The following is a 21,861-nucleotide window of genomic DNA, read 5'->3' as shown; positions in this document are numbered from 1 at the left end:
TTTGTAAAAGATATAAACCAGTGAGCAATTAAGGTATCTGCTTTCAGAATATAGCAATAAGGAGAATACTCACTAATATAAAACATCTTAAAAGAAAAGAAAGGAGAATAGAGTTTTATGGAACAGGGTTTTAGGAAAGTAAGGGAGTCTTGATAAAGTATAAAAGTGAGGTCTTACAGAGGGTGTGGGGTGGTTTTATTAACCATCCCAGTGTTCAGGGAAGCTGAAGTTCAGCGTTTGTCACTAGCTCTAGTATTCATTCTGCTCAGATTTGCAAAGCCATCAGTTACATCCGTCAGCTTCCTGGAAAGCAAGTGTTACTATAATATTTGGAGGTGGGAGAGAATATTTTTCACGAATGCCCAAGCTGAGTTATTATACCGTGGGTACAAAATCTGCATACATTTTAAAGATAAATACAACTCTTCAAAAAGTGGCTACTCATCAAAATCTACCTTGTCCCCTATTGAAGCAAATGTTGATTCTCTCTAACAATGATACTTCCAGAAAAAAAATAGAGAAGCCTGGACTTTTAGCATTCATAACAAAGCTACAGATACATATAGAGAGAGGGACAGAGTAGAGGAGGTCAGGAAAGTCTCAGAAGAGGTTTTTTTCACCTGTAGATTTATAAGCACATTCTAGTCACTGCAAATGAGGAAAACCATGCAGCCTATGTTTCTTTGGTTCTGCCTTACTTCACATAATATAGTTTTTTCCAAGTCTTTGCATTTCCTTTTGAATGGTACAGTATCTTTCTTTCAGGAGGCAAGAGGATAGAAAGAAAGTATGTAATGGGTGACAGAGTACATTTGGAAGGGAGAGTAGTTCTGATGTTTTGTACTACCTTACGGTGACCATAGTCTAAAACAATCAAGTATACATTCTGAAATCACTAGAGACTTTCATTGTTCTAAACATAAAAGAGATAATACTTGAAAAATTAGAAATCCCAATGATTTGATCATTACATGTGGTATACATTTATTAGATTATAATGCTACACCTAATAAATAAGTGTAAATATTAGATGCCAATTAAGAATAAAAATGAGGCCATGTGTAGTGGTGTACAACTGTAATCCTAGCTACTTGGGAGACAGAGATAGGAAGCTCATGGTTCAAGGCCAACCTAGGAAAACCATTAATGAATGTCAATCTTTAAAAAAAGGCAGGCATGCTAGGTCATGCTAATAAGCCTAGCTATTTAGAATGGGTAGGTAAAAGTGGCAAAATGATAACCTGAGGTTTCTCAGAGCAAAAGTGCCAGATCCTATGTGAAAAATAAGCAAATAGGGCACTTCATAGATTAAGTAGTAAGGTGCTTACCTAGCAAATGTAAGGTCCTAAGTTAAAACTTTAGAATCATGCCCCACCCAAATGTATGTGTGTGTGTGTGTGTGTGTGTGTGTGTGTGTGTGTGTGTGTGTGTGTGTGTATGTGTATGTATAGAGGAAAAAAGAAGGTAAAAAGTAGGAACATATTGGATTGGAATTCAGAGTCAGATGGTGCCACTTCACCAACCTTACCCCAGCTCTGGAATTTGCAGATCAATTGTCATCATGTAAAGGAGAGACTCTCCCTGTCACCTGGCAAGCAAGGGAAGTGAGCCCCGTGAGGGGAAACAACACAGGTTTGGCAGTGAGATAACTGGGTGAGGTCCCCGCCTGGACTGCACAAATGGAAAAACATACAAGTACTGCAGGACATACTCTTACCCACTGCTGCTGGTATTTACTTGGCTGCTTGACCCAGTTATTCAACTTGCTTGACCTTGGGCTTACTCAGGACCTTGCACTTACTTGGCTTGCTTGCTCAGCAGGTGCTCCACCATTTGAGCCACACCTCCGGATTTTTGCTGGCTGGTTTAACAATGGACTGTCCTGTACTTTTCTGCCCTGGCTGGCTTGGAATCTAGATCCTCCAATCTCAGTTCCCTAAGTAGCTAGGATTATGGGCATGAGCCACCATACCTGGATCCCAATTATTTAACTCTTTATACTGTAACTTGCACATCAAAAAAGAGAAAATAGTTTTCCCCCACCACTTTTGTCAGGGTTACATGATTATAGAGTAAGCAGTGTAAATCAGAGTTTGACATTATATTAAAGATAGTTATACATAGTCATGCACACAAAAAGTTCTCATTATTGTCTAGTTTTTTAGGCAAGCATGTATATATATATCGTATATCTCATATGTAATATAGGCAACATAATGTTATAAGGCACATATACATATACAGAATAAAATAATCATTTTCATGGAATGAGTGAGATCATGCTATTTCACCAACCTTACTCCAGCCTCATACACTGCCAATTTGCAACAAATACTGACCAACAGACTATGCTATTTAATGAAAATTTGACTTAGATATTATTTCAGATTTGCAAAACCTTGTTAAAATAAAAAAAGCACATAGAACAACCATATACTCACAAAAGTGCTGAATCATCAAGAGGAAATGGCTTAAAAAAGAAATGTGCATTTTGGGATTTAAACATCAAAAACCACAGAAGCGGGAAATTTAAGAAGTTTGATGAAGATAAGAGACACAATACATGAGCCATCCCTTGCTGCAGTGAAATTAAAGAAGAAGGCCTGGGAAAAGCACCTGTTCTTCTATTTGCTAAGTTTAGTTATTAGTGAATTTGAAGAGGTGTGAGATGAGAGTTGAAAATGGGTACTCTGGCGACTGTAAGAGAATGGAGAAGGAAAAAGTAAAGTAAAAAGGGAATGCATGGTGGAAAACCTGGTAAGCTCCCAGCTTAAAATCATCACACCTAAGGGTCACAGTGGTCCACTTTTAGAATCTGTGAAGAGTTAGCACACTAAAAAACACACATTCAAAGTGTGTTATTTGAAGAATAATTTCTTGTCAAAGACAGGTCATAAATCAGCCACAGCATTAACCATGAATACAAGATGGCAGAATGACTTTCTTTTTAAATAAATGGTAACTTCGAGACTATTCTGGTTTCTTGGGGATGCATGCCTTTTAAGAACATATAAAAATACTTCCTTAAATTTTTTGATTGGGATATTTGCAAACGAAATTGAGATTTGGAGCATCTTTTTTTAAAGAGGCTATATTTGCTGGATCCATGGAGGCCTGAGCTCCACAAACCTTATGAGGCCATAGTTGTCACTTCTGGATGGCACCTGCTCTTCCATTTCATGCTGGTCCTAGTTACTCTTCAAGCACATCTCCTTCACCTATGTATGTTCCCTGCAGGCTCTGCTCTCTGCTGCACAGTTATTGTCCCAAGTTTGCAGTTGTTTCTGTGTGGTTTGATGTTTAAATCTTGGGAAATCCCTTTACCCTGGGTAGAAAGAATTGAAATGTATTCCCTCAGCTCATTACACTCTCATAAGGTGAGACAGAGTTGTTTACACCTCAGTGAGAAAAACAAATATATCATATCTATTAAATGCATTAACTTTATGGGAAACCTAGCAGGAGGAGAATTCTCATGACTCTTTACTCCTAACCTAAATCAGAAGGAAATGTTATTATAATTCTCCCATCTGTTCAAGTTTTTCAAGCAATTTTGGTAAACTTAAAGCTAATGTAAAATACATGCCTTAGCACTAATTAACCAAAAAAAAATCTGTTTCATTCTTTTCAGATAATGAAAAAAATATGTCAAGGATATTATTTCTTACAGAAAATGTAATTTATGGCACTCAGGCCTTTCTACCACTTTTGTATTGTGCTCATGAACATAGCCATAAGAATAACAAACAGTCACATCAAATATTCCCATTAGGAAAATCCCCAGACCACAAGCTTTAGACATTTACAATTGTAATTTAGATTCCCATTGCCACTTCAAGATTACTGTCCTTTCTGGCTGATATAGGTTTTTGTATTGATTTGGTGGGAGGGGATTAGATTGGAGAGTAGAACATGGGGAGTATTTGTAAGGCCAGTATTGATTTAATGTCCAAGTCCAAATACCACATGACGACTCCAGAAACCTAATTAATTGAAATATATGCTATTTGAGTATGTTTATATGAAATATCATTGGCCAGTATCTTTTCAGACCCCTTTTGTGCTTTAGTATAGCAATGAATAGATTCCATTTCAGTGAAAATCTCCTAATACTATCCGCCTTCTAAATTTGCCTCCATGATTCTTTTGCCACAGTTCTCTTGTTCCTTCTGTGTCTTTAATGTATGTCACCTCCAAATTATCTGGTAAAAACACAATCTTGGTCTCAAGGGTACAAAAAGCATTATCGATTGTACATTGTGTATTAGATTAGATCTAGACCCTAAAAACGGAGGGTGTCTCTTACCTATGTTTCCAATTGCATTTCTCAGTGTTCCCTAAGAAGTGCATTTTATGGAGAGTGAATTTGCCTGGCACAAAGGTACCTTCTCATCCTGCTCTGCATGGGGCATTGTGATTCTTGGTTGTTGTTTTTTGGACTGTCTGATCTATCCTGACAAGAAGCAGGTAGGCAAATATAATGAGAGCAGTGTGTGTGTGTGTGTGTGTGTGTGTGTGTGAGAGAGAGAGAGAGGGGGGGGGAGAGAGGGGGAGAGAGAGAGAGAAAAACAGAGAGCAGCTAGAGCAAAAGGTTAAAAATAGAAACCATTGGGCTGGGAAGGAGGCTCAGTGGTAGAATGCTTGCCTTGCATGCATGAGGCCCTGGATTTGATTCCTCAGCACAACAGAAGCAAAACAAAAGCTGGAACTGGCACTGTGGCTCCAGTGGTAGAGTGCTAGCCTTGAGCTGAAGAGCTGAGGGACAGTGCCCAGGCCCAGAGTTCAGGCCCCATGACTGACCAAAAAAAAAAAGAAAGAAAGAAAGGAAAGAAAGGAAGGAAGGAAGGAAAGAAAGAAAGAAAGAAAGAAAGAAAGAAAGAAAGAAAGAAAGAAAGAAAGAAAGAAAGAAAGAAAGAAAGAAAGAAAGAAAAGAAGCCATTGCTCCTGAAGATACAACATATTGGGTGATGTGAAGATAGCTTTAGAATTCTATTTTTCAGGAAGAGCTGTTGCTTATTTTTCTGCATCATTTCCACAATGAATAGTCATCCATGAAATGCTGGGCAGTGGAATTCTGTCCACAGAGCCATAGATGAACATCACAGGGTCTATGATCTAGCAAGCTCACAGGGTTACCGAAACTAAATAACAATGAGATTGCAAATTGGGACCACCATTTTGTCAGTTATTACCAACTAATTGTCACTTTGAATATGCAGAGTAATATCCTTTGTCTCCTTTGACATCATACAAATGTGCTGTTCATAACAGTCTTCATAAGTGAAAGCAGGCTGAAATACTCTTCAGCTATGTGCTTTCTTATTTTCAGAATACCTAGTAAAATAGGCACATCTTTCTTTTTTGGCATTCATTGATGTCATACCATTGGTAGCCTTCAATATAAATAAAATTTGTATCAATATGGTAAGTCTTTGTTGGAACTAGTCATTTGAATTTGCCATCTTGAGAGTAAAACGGAAATATAATCTTTAAAACATCTGCACTTAAGAACATTTCAACGTTTTATGCTCCCATAGATGTTCCTTGTGGAATTCTAGACTATATGCCCACGGGGCAACAGTCTCTATCTTTTATTCATTTATTAACTATTTCCAAGGTTCAGTGCTAGCTGTTGAACAGAATAGTTTTTCTATCCTAGGAACTTTCCAGAACATTTCAACTGTGGACATTTGGGGTTAAAATGATCCTTAGAAGTCATCTGTCTGCACCGTTTGAAGTGAACTAATGCTCTGTGAAACACCTGTGGTCTTTAATCCCAAGAATCTTTGGTTCATTTGAGTAAACTTTGTTTTCTATGATTTAATTTGTCTTTCTAATTATGACACATGTCTAACACAGCATCTTAAACAATATAGTTACTGCAAAAATATTTTCGATGAATACATTCATGTGCTTGCATTCAAATTTTATCATACATCTGATGATTCCATTAGACCCATATAGAAATACCAGGCACATTTGGTGCTCATGAATGGAAGCCTGTGGTTATTTTAGTTGGTAATGTTTGGAAAACATTTTCCACTGTGAGTTGGTATTTTGGCTGTTCTGGAGGTATGTTGGGTTATCTCATTAGACTTGAAGACACCACCACCTGCCTCCTATTATTATAGGTATAGAGCAAAGCTGCTATATCAGTTCCTCATATTTCAGTGGGTTTATCGTGTTTTTCACATAGCCGGAACCCATAAGTACTTACAGATTGAAGAAGTAGCAGGGCTTTGAAAAAAATTACAAGCCATGACCCAGAGGCTCCTAAAGGATAAGATCAATGCAAAGCTTTCTCTAACTAGAAAGCCCCATACTAGAAAAAGATAGTTTTAGACACATATGTGAGATACCTGGATTATGTCTTCTTATGAACTAGAAATTGGCGTGACCACTGTCATGGACAAGTTTCAACAGTTAAGTACGATTTGATTTGTAAGATTTTGAATCAAAGAGATAGGATTGTCAAATGTTTATTCTTTCACTCACAAACTGGCCAATTGTAAACCAGGCAACAAAATACGGTTCTTTCTAATCTTTCTCTCTCTCCCCTCTATCCTACTCTCTCCTTCCATCTCCTCCCTTTCCTCTACCCACCTCCTTCTCTTTCCTTGCTTCCTTCTTTCTCTATAACTCTCTCTCTCTGTCTCTCTGGGTCTGTCTCTCTGTCTCTGTGTCTCTCTTTCTTTCTCTCTCCCTCTCCCTTATTCTTCCTTCCTTTCCATCTCTCCATAACTCTCTGGGTGGTTGATTGGGTGCTCACATGAAGTAAGTTTTCACTTCCTAGTGGTTTTCTCACTCACTCTCTCCTGCCTGTAAAGAGGTCACCTAGGCCATGAGAACTTGATCCTGTTTCTCTTAGGAATATGTAATCAGAATGTGCTATGACCTAACATTTCAAGGATTCTGCTTATTTTTTAATAGGTATAGTCTTCTTTGTTGTTAAAATTAAAGCCATTAGAATAGCTTAATTCAATATAAGATGACTTCTCTATTGAAAGAAGTGCAGAAGTATGCCTTCATAAAGCCCACAAGTAAATAATAGGGATTGCTTCTGCATTTCTCAGGGGCTACTTAAAATATGTACCACCTGGATAAAATGTTGAATCAGAATGGCCACTGTTTAGGTTTGGATCACTCAGAGAATTTGAGAGTTTCCTGCAAGGCTCTGGGTTTGGGGAATACAGAAACTGTTTGAAGCAACTTACTTGGAAGTGGCTATAGACATCCCAGTTCATCACTCAGCAGACTGTAGAACTATTCTCAGCCTCCCTTGAAAATTGGGTGGTCTTTATTTCCCCACTCTAAATGAATGTACCCTGGAGTGGTGGGTAATTGCCCAAGCCTGAAGAAGAAAATTACAATAAAAATGAAATGAAGAAAATTACTTAATTACAATGTAGTAACTCCAGAAATGCTCAAGATAAATGAGAAAATTCAGCAGACCCCTTAAATGTCACTGTAATTTAGCCCCATGCCCTAGAAATTCTAAATTGTAATTGACCCTAATTATGTAAATACCCACTGGTGAGAAAGATCTGTTTTTAGGAGGCTTTACTGCTGCTGAACTTTGCTGACAAGTCACTCATGACTTCAACAGATGTCCTATATTTTTTTGGCCAAGGGGGGGTCCTTAGGAACTAACTTTCCTCTCCATTCAGCAGCAAATAACACAATGCTCTTGAAGTATCAGGATAAGAAGTAAATAAATGAACTCTTGTAGTCATTGGTTTGTCTATTTTTATCTTACCTGTTAGTATGTTAGGAAAAATCCTCTAGCAAGTAACAAAAAGCGACTAAATTCTCACTTGGGCAGACAATGAAATATATTAGCTTGGAAAATTCAAAAAGTATTGTGATAGATTTGCTCATTAGGTGTCACTTTCCTAGAACATGGCATGGATTCTTGCTTTCTTCTCTCCCTTTTTATCTCTCTTTCTCTATTTAGCCACCCTGGCCATGCACGGATAGGTGTGTACTTGTTTGTGTTTGACTCTTTTTCCATAATATAGTGACTAATGTTCATTATTCAAATAATTTGGCAATCAGAGTTCTTCACAGCTTGGACCATCCTTATTTCTCCATTCAGGTCAAGCTGGGAAAGGAAAAGCCTCTTCTTGTAGCTATTGAACAAAAATTCTGCATTCTGGTAGGTTAACCTTTAGTTTCTTGTCCATCCCTGAGCTAAAAAAGGACTGTGGGCCAGTCACAATGGTTAATTCTATCATTTAGATGGTAGAGGCAGGAAGCTCTAACTCAAGAGCCAGTTTGGACATCCATAATCCAATCTGTTTTTAAAAAAAAAAACTCCCAAGCCCCTCAAATGTATCACCATCATCATCAATACTACCAAAACAATGGCAGGTGGAATGGGATTATGACTGCTGGGATTATGGATCTGTCACTTACATGTCTAAGCCTGCATGATAGTCATGCTGCTCTGAGAGCACTTACGTTTTGAGAGAAAGGGGAATATGCTATATCCAAGATAAGAGGAAGTATTTATTGTATATACTTGGTCTTCGAAGATGGACTTGAAGAAGAAATTATGCAAAATCTTTATCTTCTCAAGTTTTTCAGTAAGTTATCTTTCCTCCAGCTTTTTCATTAGAAAACTTGGAAACCTCTAGAAAGTTTCAAAGAATGGAAAATGAACATCTTGTTGAAGCTGTATAAGATCCCTTCAACTTTCTTAGCATTTGAGTGGGTAAGGTAGAACTTGAGAATTTAATTGGCATAAAACGACTTAATAAGAAAAGAAGCATGCAAAATGATTTCATGTAAATTTTATGTGACACAGTCCTCAAAACAAAATTAAAAACCAAGAAATGACAGAGCTGACGTGTTTATATTTGGCTGAATAAAGGGAAGTTGCAGCAAAGTAACTCAAGTATATGGAGATGCCAAACAATAACTAGAATGACTTTAATAAGATCTGCGTCTTTAGAATTCTCTGTCTTAGTGTCCCATCCCTGAAGATCAAAATATTGCTTGCCTTCTGAATAGGAAGGACTTCTTCCATTTGGAAGTTTGGTTCCTTGCTTTCAGGAAGAAAAAGGGGAGGGTCAGAGAACCCTTTCTCTACCTGCTGATTTTAAGAGCCTTTAGCTCAAAATAATCCTTCTGCTAAAGCGACATATTCTGTCCCCCTTTGAATATAAGCCATTTAGATTGAACAATTGTTAAACATTTTTAGCACCCTATCTTAAGTGGCAGGCTATATCATTTTTCATACCCACTCGACAAATTTTCTCAGATTTTCTTTAAATGAAGAATTTTAAATGCTCAATACTTCAGAATTCAAATTGAAACTAAATGTCATTTCCATGGTGCTGTGTCCTTTACCTGCCTTCCCTCTTTTGTTCCCTTTCTGAATACAGCCAAGAATCATCCTATTTCTCCAACAAGCTGTCTCGTACACCCTGAAGGGAATAAGATTAAATGCAGAGTAGCATTCCTGTACCAAGGTGAATGCTTCTTATTAAAGAGATCCCCAGTTGATCTCTTAAATGCAATTCCCTGGTAATGTGAAACTCCTGAATTATTTATTATCTCATATTAGATCAAGAATATTATTTCTGAAAATAAATTTGTTATCACCCCCAAATCAGCTTTTTAAAATTTCTCTTTCTAAAGATTGAACCAGGCTGTAGATTTTTTTCAACACTGGGGGCCAGGGGACAAACTAAAATTATTTAGAGTGCTTTTTATAGCTAGATATCTTCATATGCAAAAGAGGCACACAATGAAGAGTTCTATTTTCTAGATGTAGTTACTAGTATTCTGTAGTCCAGTGAAATTTAACAATAAAGTAATGAATTCTAAACCTTGTATATTCATTCTTGAATGTGCCATATTGTCTCTTCTACTGTGGCACTGGTCAAAAATAAAGAATAACTGGTTTCTCCTCTTTCATGAAATTGCAGTCAATAATAAAAGAAGCTGACATTTCATAAGTCTTTATTGTGAGTTTTCAGTGGAGTAGGGTACCAGTATCTCTTCCATTTTATAGAGAAGGAAATGAAGAAGAAAGTCAAGTGGCTGATGAGCTATAGTACATGGCATGAGCCTATGTAGCCCTAAAATAAATGCCCATTGATTCAACACACAAAGCTTTGCCTAAAAATGACAAATTATGCAAGAGAGAGCTAGATGTTTAAGAGTCAGTGATTACTGGGAACTTTAAAATCACTGCTACTTTAAACAAGAATGCCAAAATAATTGATTTTTATAAACATACACTTTTACATAATAGAAAAAGCCCTAAACGTATGAATAGCCAGGTATCCAAATGTATTTCTAGTAAACATCTTTGCACATCAAGTTTGCCCATATGTGTAATTTCTTCAGAAGACAGTTGAATAGAAGTAGAAAATCTGAAGCAAAGATTCAGATATTACAAATATGTTGTATATATTACACATATTGTATATTCAGATATATACAAATATAATTTGTATTTTTAGTTATTGTTTACAAATGAGTCTGTCATCCTTTGCACCCTGAGTTTTTTTTTTTTCAGCAACAAAAACCTGTATTTAAGTGCCAGTTTCAGAGATCCGGCCTAGAGAAAGCAAAGGGAGTCTGGCTGAGCTCCCCCTGGGAATGTAGGTTACTTGGCTCCTTCCTCAGGGGAGGGCCCAGGCAGCAGTTAAAGCAGACTAGGCTGCTAGTTCTAGCCTCCACCCTGGCCTCACTCATTCCTAGTCCAGCTTAGATTGGTGGTTCATCCTCATCCAGTGAATTGTCCAAAAAGAAGCAAAGCAGGGGATCTTGAAAGGTTTGCTTATCCCCACTACAGAGTTCAGACTAGTACTGTAGTAACAGAGGAGAAACTCATTCTCAGTCTTAGGGATATCGCTGATGTTGATATATACCCGATTCAGGTTGGGTTCAACTCCAAGTCATAGGGGCTGGTGACAGGTTTATGGTCACTGATGCTGTACATCATGTGGCTGACATAGCTCTTCAAAGACAGAAAGAAGTAGGGGGTTGGCAGACAGGGGTGAGGGACTTGGTATGGGGCTGCCATTTCAATCTCCATAGGATACGGTTGGTCCATGCAGGCTTGTGTTTTTTCTCACTGGTATCATAGTTGTTGGACTTGTAGGTGGGTGGGAAGAGCAGGGGACCCTCCTGGAATTCCCAGAGCAGTGGGTCATCTATCTTGGCAATTCTGAGCTGATCCTTCTCCCACAGCAGGCTGAAGTTCTTATTTGTTATGGATTCCCGGACAAAGTGCAAGCCAAAGTCCTCAATCCGAAAGTTCATGTCTCCGAACCACAGAATAAGGTCATGATCTAAGACATTGGCGATAGCAGATCCCTCAAAATTCTGTGTCTCCAGGATCTGGTCAAAGTGTTCCAGCCTCTGGTCATTGTTGTATAGATGGGGAGGCGGGTGACAGTTGATGATACTTACATAATAGCCAGAAAGTTTCCGGCAGATGTTGACTCGCCTTGATTTCCCCAGTACCCATAGAGGCCAGTGTGAGTAGATTTCGTAGAGAGGATCTGGCTGTAGGGCAGATGTTGATACTTGGCGAAGAACAGTAAGAGGAGCTCCTGCCTGCGAACATGAGAGATCTTGAACTTCAGAGGGAAAGTACATCCATGAAGAAACTGCTCCATGGGTCTCCAAAGACAGTGTCAGAAAGGAGGCTTATGATCCCAGAATTCATTTCCCAATGATATTCATATCCAGACGAGGTTCTGGTTGTTCAGGAGAAGTAGGTCACTCAGGTCTTGAGGGGGAGCTGCTACAGCCACATTCCATGTCACAACATGTATACTGAACTTAGTGGGTTTGGGTCCCCTTGGCTTCGGGTGATTGACAGCTGCCATCATCCCCACCTGTGACCCGGCAGGCTCTGGTCTCCCCGCTCCAGCCCCGGTGGAGGCCGGAGCAGCCTCTCCAGTGCAGGTCTCGTCACTCCCTCTCGGCTTATTTTTCTTCCGGATTCTGACTGCCTGCCTCAGTTTCCCTAAGAGGCGGGACCCTGAGTTTTTTTTTTTAAATTACTAAAGCCATTTTTTCCTATAGAATTACTTCTCAACAAAATTAGAGTATTCAGTGAATCAATTGTTGGGGAAGCTGGTTAATTTTACTATTTTAATTTCTCCATTTTATATTTATCAATTATAAGCAAATGCCTTGAATATTGAGTCTGAACTAAAGTAGTTTGAAGGGATTACCCAGTTTGGTGGGGTTTTCTAGTCTTTTTATCGGGTAGATTTAAGCTAGAGGCCCTCTAATAAAAGCCATGTGCATTGATAGTTAACAATATGTACATTAAAGAATTTTTTTTCTACCTTGAAATTACTAGCCTGGAGGAAGTTGAAAGTGAAGCAACACTCAGATCATCTTTGATGTAAAATATGTTTGGTTCTGATTCATTGTGGTTATTTTCATTATATTCATTAAATGAGGCTCATGACTTTTTGAATTCATATCCATATTTTCTATCCTAGGGGATCTCACTACTGATATAGGCTGTATTTCTGTCAACGGTAGTGGATTAGTTGCAGTTTTTACCTTTTAATTAAACAGCTGCTGCCGCTAAACACAATTTTGAATTATTTAATAGTCCATATTACTTTAGTCAATGAACACTGCTTGAATTTTTTAATTATATGAAGCCATACATTTTTTATGATGTAGCTTTCTGAAAAATGAGTCGACAGAAGTAATAATTTGTTCTTTTGAGATGTCAGGAATATCTTAGCATATTTTAAAGTAATTATAACTGAAATTAAAAGCCAAGCTGATCAAAGACAAGATCTTCAGCCCTGAAAACTATATGTATGGGATTTTAAATAAACCATATGTATGGGATTTTAAATAAAAGTCCAATTCAAGATGCTATCTGTCATCTTTGTCTCAGAAACAGTTAATATGTGTTAAATCCTACTGTATGTAGTTTAGTGTACTGGAGAGGATCCTAAAAGTTGTACTTTTTCATTGTTCCTTATTTCAAAAACTCAATGCTTTATCATATGTGGCTTTGGGGGAATAGAATTTGCTTAGGTGATGGTGCCATTGAGAAGCAGAGATCAGTCAATCTAAAAACTATTTTCTGTTAACGTGAGTTTTTGTGAGGGCTCATGATTATCTTGTTACATTATTCTGAGTTATATTCAGAAATATTACCTAAATTCTTAGTTTTAATAAGTTTAAATGAATAATTCAGCACAGACTTGAAGTTTATAGATCCGTGGAAAATATTTTTAAAAAGTGACAATGGCATAACCTTTCTTTCTTCTTACTCTTTGCTTTGTTCTCTCTCTTGCAGTGCTAAGGACTGAAGCTAGGGCCTCCAGCATCTCTACATCACTAAGCAATATTCTATCCCATTCACATTTCTTTATGGAAAATTTGTCTGTGTATTTATATGTGTGTGTGTGTGTGTGTGTGTGTGTGTGTGTGTGTGTGTGTGTGTGTGTGTGTACATAGGTCTATTCTGTGGCAATCCTTTCTTGCTATTTGCTAGGGTAGAATATGACATATAATAATCGAAGTATTAAACAGTGGAATGAACACTTGAAAATATGTTACCTTGTATTTTAAGGCTCATCACAACATTGGAATAACCTGACAATTTCTGTGATCTGAGAAGCTACCTTCAATATCTTGTTGTGACAGGAACTGATATCTTTACTTTCCATCTTTGGTTGAATTTTCTTTAGTGGTGGAAGTAAATGGGAATGGTATAAGATTGGTCTTTGCTTTTTTTCAACTATACAAGGCATTTAATAGAGTCTAGATGATGGTAACTGTCAAAATTCCTAGAATAAATTATTTCCATCCTCCCAGCTGATTCATGTAGAGCATGAGAAAGTCCATTTAGAGAGTCCATCTGGTCCTGTGTGTCTGCTTGAGGTTGACATCTGATCGATTCCTTATCTGACTTCACACACACACACACACACACACACACACACACACTTACACACACACTCACACACACACACACTGAGTTAAAGTTCTTTACAGAACTAGGTGTTATAATAATACTGTAAAACATATTGTGAAGTAGTATTGATCATTCCTCATTGTTACAAATATTAGGCTACATGAGATAAAGTTTCTGTCGTTGATCTCATGTTTATGGATTAAATATGAGGAATAACCTCTATCTTGTAAAGGAGGTTAGTTGCTTAGAACAGTAAGGAGGAATTTAGTCAAAAGACACAGCCACGTATTGAATTTAATGATTTTATCTTGTGCTCATGTGACAGTCACAGAGTCTGGTCAAGTGGAGTTGAAGAGCTAACTTGAAGATTCCCTTAGTAGTTCTTTGATGTATTCATTTATTTGTCTCAGGTTAACAATTCTATGAAGATAATAATTTATCATTGGTGCTTATTGTTGCAATTTCTTCCTTTGTCTTCCTCACTGATAATAAGCTCCAAGAACAGGACCAAGTCTGTTTTGTTCAGTTGTCCAATGAATGACTGTATAATAGTAATTAAGTGTTCTTTTTTTGACCATCCATGGATACTACTTGGCCAGGGAGTTACTTGAGGGAGCAAAATGAAAATGCCTAGAGGTAACCGTAGGCTTCTTTGGAAACAGTAGACTGAAAAGAAAACAGTCCATTTACTTGATCTGTATTGTTAAGTATGAGTGCTTCAAGTCTTTTCAAGTTTTTGATTGAATATTGACATCACAGTGAAAAAATGAGAAGGCTGAATCAAAGTCATTGTGGTTCAATTGATACTGTGCCTTTTGATTCACAGACTGGTTGGCTTAAAGAGTAGTTTTTTTTTTTTACTCTCAAATGTTTACATGTTAACATAAAGTAAAGTAGTGGACTCGGGAGGATGTGTGTGTGTGTGTGTGTGTGTGTGTGTGTGTGTGTGTGTGTGTGTGTGTGTACATATATGTGTGTGTGTTTACCTAGAAGCAGCACTATATGTTAGTCTCAAATGCCTTATAGCTCCTATGACCATATTCTATCCAACAGAATAAAAGGGCAAAGTCAGGTCTCTTCAGATTGAAATATGTAGGTTCGATTTCAGGGAGACTTTTACCAAGCTAAAAAATCAAGAAGACATTTACCAAAGGAAAAAGGCTAAGAGATTGAGGTTAACTAATGAGCCACCAGTTTTACTGTCAGTACCTGCTCTCTGCTTGGTATTATTCTGGGTGTTGAGGCTACAACACTGAAGGAGGCAAAATCTTTGACAAAAGTTAGGGAGAACAAACAACACTCTTTTCGTTGAATATTTTTATTATCACTGAGAAGTTTTAAAAAGGAGTTGCCATTCACCAAAGAAGTTTATGAATACAGTGCATCTTGATTGCTGTCACCCCCTTTCAACATTGTCACCTACCCCTTCCAATCCTTTCCTTCCCTTCCTTATCTTAACTTGGGGTTATGTATGTATTTATTTATTTATTATCTTTTAAGACAGTAGTTTATGTGTATAATGCATCTCGATCTATGTCACCCTCTTCATCCCCCCTTTGACTCACCTTTTACTTGTATTTGTCAATTCTGTGGTATGTACAATGATTTCTTGTCTACATTTTTCCTCTTTCCCCCTTCTTTCTTCTATCCCTCTTCCTTTGGCCCAACCCTCTTGCCAGTACTTGTTTCCTGATATTAATTTTGTAGGGCTTTGACTTAGTCTTTTTAAAGAATTACACTATTTGTGCTCTCCATAGAGTCTATTAACTTCACTTGATTCATTTGTAATCCCTTACTTACCACCCCATGTGTTTACTTGTAGATTTGCGGGCAGTTCTAACTACCACAAATGAGGAAAAACATGCAACTTATCTTTCTCTGGGTCTATCTTACTTCACTTAATATAATTTTTTAAGACTTTCCATTTCCTTACAATTGGTACAATATTATTTCTGATGGATAAGTAGAATTCTATTGTGTATATTTACTACATATTCATCTCTTGAGGGGCATCTGGGCTGATGCTATATCTCGCAACAAAAAACAACAAACTCTTTTTTTCTTAATATATATTTTTATTGTAAAAATTGTACAGGGTTACAGTTACATGAGCAAGGTAATAAGTCCATTTCCTATCAAGCATTGTTATACCCTCCCTTATTTTCCCCCTAACATCCCTTTCCTCTCCACCTCCCCAAATCCTCCTCTGCCAACCTCTCCTTCAAAGTTGTAAAGTTCCTTTTCAACATACTGTCTTGTATATCTCATTGTTACAATGGGTCATCCTGTTATTTCCCTTCCCCTCCCCAAATTAGAAAAAATGTATATACAAGATGTAGGACACCAGAATCAAATACAGTGGCAACAGGTTGTACCATGAGGGAAGAACATACAAAGAAACAAAAAAAAAATCACATAGTACATTAAAAAGAACAGCAACAAAGATAAAATCTCTTGTGTCCCTATCTTGGGGTTCATTTTTGCTTAGCATCAATTATATGGTCATATGTACATAGCTTTTGGCCTCTTCTGCTTGTCCTAGACGTATACTAGTTATTGCAAATGAGGGAAACCATAGGACCTATGTTTCTTTAATATACTTTTTCCAAGTCTTTCCATTTCCTAACAAATGGGGCAGTGTCATTCTTTCTGATGGATGCATAGAATTCCATTGTGTGGAATTTTCTTGATCCATTCATCTATTGAGGGGCATCTGGGTTGGTTCTATATCTTAGCTATGGTGAATAATGCTTCAATAAACATAGTTGTGCTGGTAGTTTTAGTATAGCCTTGTTATGTTAGGTAAATGCCTAAAAGTGGGATTGCTGGGTCATGGGGGAGCTCTATGTGGAGTCTTTTGAGGAACCTCCATACTTCTTTCCAAAGTGGTTGAACAAGTTTACATTCCCATCAACAATGATGACCTCATCCCCTCCAGCATCTTTTGTTATTAGAGTTCTTGATTATAGTCATTCTAACTGGGATGAAGTGGAATCTCAATGTTGTTTTGATGTGCATTTCTTTTATGGCTAGGTAGGTTGAGCATTTCTTCATGTGTCTATTGGCCATTCTTATTTCCTCTTTAGAGAAGTCTCTCTTTAAGTCTTTAGCCCACTTACTAATGGAGCAGTTGCTTCTTTGAGGATTTGTTGTTGGGGGATTTAATTTTTTGAGTTCTAAGTATATTTGAGATATGAGACCCTTGTCTGTTGTATGGCTAGTGAAGATCTTCTCCCAACCTGTGGGTTTTCTATTGATCTTGCTAGGTATGTCCTTTGCCATGCAGAAGCTCTGCAGTTTCCTGCAGTCCCATTTGTCCAACCTTTCTTTGATTTGAACAACAAACTCTTGAAACTATGATGTGCCTGGTAGTAATATATTCTGTGCAAAGAATAATTATGCAGAAGAGGTTGGTGAAAAGGCAAATGACAAAAGCAGGTAAAACACTGGGTAACAATTTAGTACACAATGCCTGGAACTTAAATCAAATGAGACATTGAAGACTTTTAAATATTGCTAATATTTGACAGGCTCATCTTTAGACAGGAAAATTCTATCAGAGGATTCTGTATAGATTATCTTTCTTTTGATAATTAAATTTTTTAATGAAATATGGTCCCATTATGTAAGCCAGCCTGGCCTATACTTATAATCCTTCTGCCTCAGGGTTTCCAGTGTTGATATTACAAACATGCACTGCCATGCTAGTTCATCTTTTACATTCGTATTCATACTTACCAAGGAAGGAAGGAAGGAAAGAGGAAGGAAGGAAGGAAGGAAGGAAGGAAGGAAGGAAGGAAGGAAGGAAGGAAGGAAGGAAGGAAGGGACGGAGGGAGGGAGGAGGGAGGGAGGGAGAGAGGGAGGGAGGAAGGAAGGGAGGGAGGGAGGGAAGGAAGGAAAAAATGTGAAACAAGAAATTTTAAAGTATGTATGTACTTTTCATTTGCTCCCCAGTATTAATAAGCACCTCATGAATACAACCAAGTTTTTTTTGTTGTTGTTGTTTTCTTTTTTTGTTGGTCATGGGGCTTGAACTCTGGGCCTAAGTGCTGTCCCTGTCCCTCAGCTCTTCAGTCAAGACTAGCACTCTACCACTTGAGCCACAGCACCACTCCCAGTTTTCTGGTGGTTTATTGGAGATAAGTTTCACAGCCTTTCCTGCCCAGGTTGGCTTTGAACGGTGATCCTCAGATCTCAGCCTCCTGAGTAGCTAAGATTACAGGCATGAGCCACCAGTGCCCAGCATAACCAAGTTTTATAGTAATGGTTTTTATAGTTGACCTTTTTCTATTAGTTGACTAGTTTTTTACTTTCTTAACCAGTAACTATGATTAATCATTTGATTGTTACCTGAACAGGTAAGGACCTGAAAGGTAAGGACCGTATTAAATCTATCTAGAAATTAGAAAAGCAACAATAATGAATTATGAAATTACTGTGGTGACAATAATAAGGAGCATAAAATGTAGTGATAGTAAGCCCTCTACTTTTTCTTTTATTTTGCAGGTCCTGGGGCTTGAATTCAGGGCCTGGGCTCTGTCCCTGAGCCTCTCCATTCTCAAGGCTACCACTCTACCACTTGAGCCACAGCACCACTTCCAGTTTTATCTGAGTAGTTTATTGGAGATAAGAGTCTTAAGGATGGGCTGGGAGGGTGGCTCAGTGGTAGAGCGCTAGCCTTGAGCTGAAGAGCTGAGGGACAGTGCCCAGGCTCAGAGTTCAGGCCCCACAACCGGACAAAAATAAAAGAGTCTTAAGGGCTTTCCTGCCTGGGCTGGCTTTGAACCATGATGCTCAGATCTCAGCCTCCTGAGTAGCTAGGATTACAGGCATGAGCCACTGAGGACTGGCCCACGACATCTTTTATAACAACCCATTTTATTCTTAATATTTGAAAAACAAAAGCAAGAAACCTAAACTCCTTCTTAGCTATAAATTCCCTCAGCAGGTAAAGAATGCATGTTAAATGTTAGGAAACTAAGTCATGAGAGTATTAAAATAAAGAAAGAGCAGGAAGTGACTTCAACAGACCAGATCAACTTTCATGGAGAGTTGAAGAGGGGGACCATGGAGACGTGAGGAGAATCAGGAGACACAAGGCATAATGAGGGCAGGGGTGGAGGGACTTAAATAGGGTAATATGTGGGGTCAGTGTCCCAGGTAGCTGGAGGGTTCAAAACTTTGGAGAGTTTATCCTGCAGGTTTGGCTCAGGAAATGTCATTTGAGGAGGCTGATCACTTGAGAGTGTTGGGGGAGTTGGCTTTCCTATTTAGTATGAGATTCTGGCCTCGAGAATGGGCTAGAGAATTTCAGAAAGATCCCTTGGGGAAAGGGTAGTCAGTGGTCCAAGCCATGGAAGCCATATTGAGTTATAAGAACAAAGCAGATTACCATCATTACCAACTATTGTAAGCTCTCCAGATGAACTTCTTTCTCTACCACCAATTTCGCTTTGCTAGATAAGAATTCTACTATTGACCTACATCCTTAATCCTTCTCTTTTTTGTTGAACCTTTCAGGGAAAGACTATAAAACAAAAGCTTCAGATTAAAAGGAAGATGATGACTCAATGTACAATTATTTTCTTATCTCATTGCAATAAATACATATAAATACATGCATTTGTTTACATGCTGATTATCCGCCTTTATACTGGAAAACTTGGGGTATCATAAATTCTGAGAAAATTCAAGTTTTTCATATAAAAGTAACTAAAACAAGAGGGAGAAGGATTCACCTGCACATCTAGTCTTATATCACTGATTAACTTTGTCATATCTGCTAACCCTTTTATACTTCCTCTGTATCTAATAAATGAAATTGTCACTGAGATTACATTGGATAATGATCAGAAAAAATTTGGAAGAGTTTTTCATGGTAAAGGGACAGGATTTCATAGCTCAGGCTTTGTTTAAATTGTGTTTAAATCTGTGTTTAAACTTCTTTAGTAAAGTGATCTCCTTCTCCTGCCCTCATTTCTCTCAGAAGTGTTGCAAGTACATTCCTGGCTTAGTGTTGGAAAAGTATTCACTGTGATGAGGCTGTGCTTAGAAATACTTGCTTTTAAATTCTTAAAAATAAATCTACATTATTAGAAGAGATTCTCCAAGTCCTTTCTATGTGGGAAAACCCTGGTACATTTTAATCATTCTCAACATTTTTTTTTTTAAATGAGGAGACTTATCTAGCTGGCACTAGTTTATCTTCATGATAGAGGAAGGTGAAGTCCTACTTCCTAGCTGATGGGCATGCCGGAATTCCAAGAGGCAGGGGCAGAGTCTTGGGCAATAGGTTCCTGGACCTGAACTTGGGAGACTCAAATTTCCTGTGACCCTGCCTCCAACTCTGACAGTATTTAGGTGCAAATTAGCTCAGGCGCCATTATGCCGTGCCTCATGAGAGGTGTCTGTGTTGTCTCCTGTCTCCTGACTCTCCTCTGGTCACCATGGTGGGTGTCCCACTTCAGCTCTCCATTGGGATTGATCTCGTTTGTTGCTATTATTTTTCTGCTCTTTCCTCATGTGATATCATGGCTCAACCTTCTAGAAGTGTTGAGTGTATTCAAGGGGCAACAGGTCTTTTTGACAGGGGTCTGCCTGCAACTGCCAACTTTCCAACGAAGACTCCCAATTTGACCTCTAAGAACATGGCTTCTCTGCTTCTCACGATTGAATTACCTTACAATATTGTCCCTACAGAAGAAATGACTTATTTACTGTTAGCCTGATAGAAACGTTGGGTCTGCAGGTTGAGAACACGTTGAGAAGTGAATTACAAAGGCATGCTCATCCCCTTCCTGCTACCTGACAGCTATTTGAGACTTGGTTTCCACAAATATGGGAATATAGGTTGATGTTATCTCAATTATGCAGAAGTAGCGTCTCCAACGGGTCTACGTTATCCTTCTTCCTGTTTTTTCTTTGTTCTGTGGTATTTGAATTGGACCAAAGCAAAGAGCTCTTCTATAGAGTAGTTTATTTGTGTTGGCACTTATTATAGTGTTGGCTCTTGCTATGCAAGAGGCCTAACAATAGAACATATTCCTATTGATATTAGGGTCATAATCCTGATAGTGAAGTCCGAATTAGCCACTTTGCATCCTAAATAGCATCTATTTTAGATTGATCTTCTGTTCTACTGATGGAATTCAAAAAGTTTAGTTACCAGTCACTTGTATGTGTTTTAAATTGCAAATTGTAGCTCAATCAAAGCCTAACTGGCTTTTAATAAGAGTCAGGATCACAGATATGAAAATGAACACAGATATCTTTTTTCATTTTCTCCAAGCACATCTGATCTTTTTAGTAGAAATAACAGACAGTAATAGAATGGTGCCTGTTGATTGGACTTCATTTGATAGTTTTTAGTAATAGCCTTTGTCCTGCTGTGGTAGATAAATGCTCACTGATTTGAGAAGCTCTAACTTTGTGAACCAGAACTAGTAATTATAATGGTATTTGCTTATTTATATCGTACTGCATATTTTCAAAATTCTTTTGATATCTTTTGTTTTATTTTAACCTTCTGATGCCAGTACTATGAATCTGTTATGCTATTTGCGAATATACCCATTTTAACCATGACGAACTGAGGACTAGGGAGCCTAGAGCATACAGTAAGAGAGCGCGAGCCAAATAGAAACTGAGGTCACATGGCATCCCGCTTCAGCTCTCCATTGGGGTTGATCTGGTTTCTTAGTATTTTTTTTCTGCTCTTTCTTTCCTCTCCTGCCCTAATGGCTCAGTCTTCTGGCAGTGTTGAGTGTATTCAAGGGGCTACAGGTCTTTGGGACAGGAGTCTGCCTGCAACCACACACTTTCCAATAAAAACTCCCAATTCGACCTCTCAGAATTTGGCTTGAATAAATTTACTCAAATCTATGGGTGACTTGATCTTTGATTTCCTTAAGTATTTAGACCTCTTATTCATTAAGTAGGAATC

The 21,861-nt window shown here is 38.1% G+C and overlaps 1 protein-coding gene and 1 pseudogene across 19 annotated transcripts in view; one reads left to right on the top strand and one right to left on the bottom strand.

The window, feature by feature from the left end:
- Positions 1-21,861, top strand: part of Fhit (fragile histidine triad diadenosine triphosphatase) — a 1,320,449-nt gene that overhangs the window by 821,511 nt on the left and 477,077 nt on the right. The gene's annotated exons all lie outside the window — the stretch shown is intronic.
- LOC138824576 (inositol polyphosphate 5-phosphatase K pseudogene) overlaps positions 10,889-21,861 on the bottom strand; it is a 53,515-nt pseudogene continuing 42,542 nt past the window's right edge.

This window comes from Dipodomys merriami, unplaced genomic scaffold (genome assembly GCF_024711535.1).
Source record: "Dipodomys merriami isolate MVZ:Mamm:240054 unplaced genomic scaffold, mDipMer1.0.p SCAF_13, whole genome shotgun sequence".
In the NCBI taxonomy this organism is placed as follows: Eukaryota; Metazoa; Chordata; class Mammalia; order Rodentia; family Heteromyidae; genus Dipodomys; species Dipodomys merriami.
Note: the sequence above shows the minus strand (reverse complement) of the source record. Positions and strands in the feature narration are given on the sequence as shown.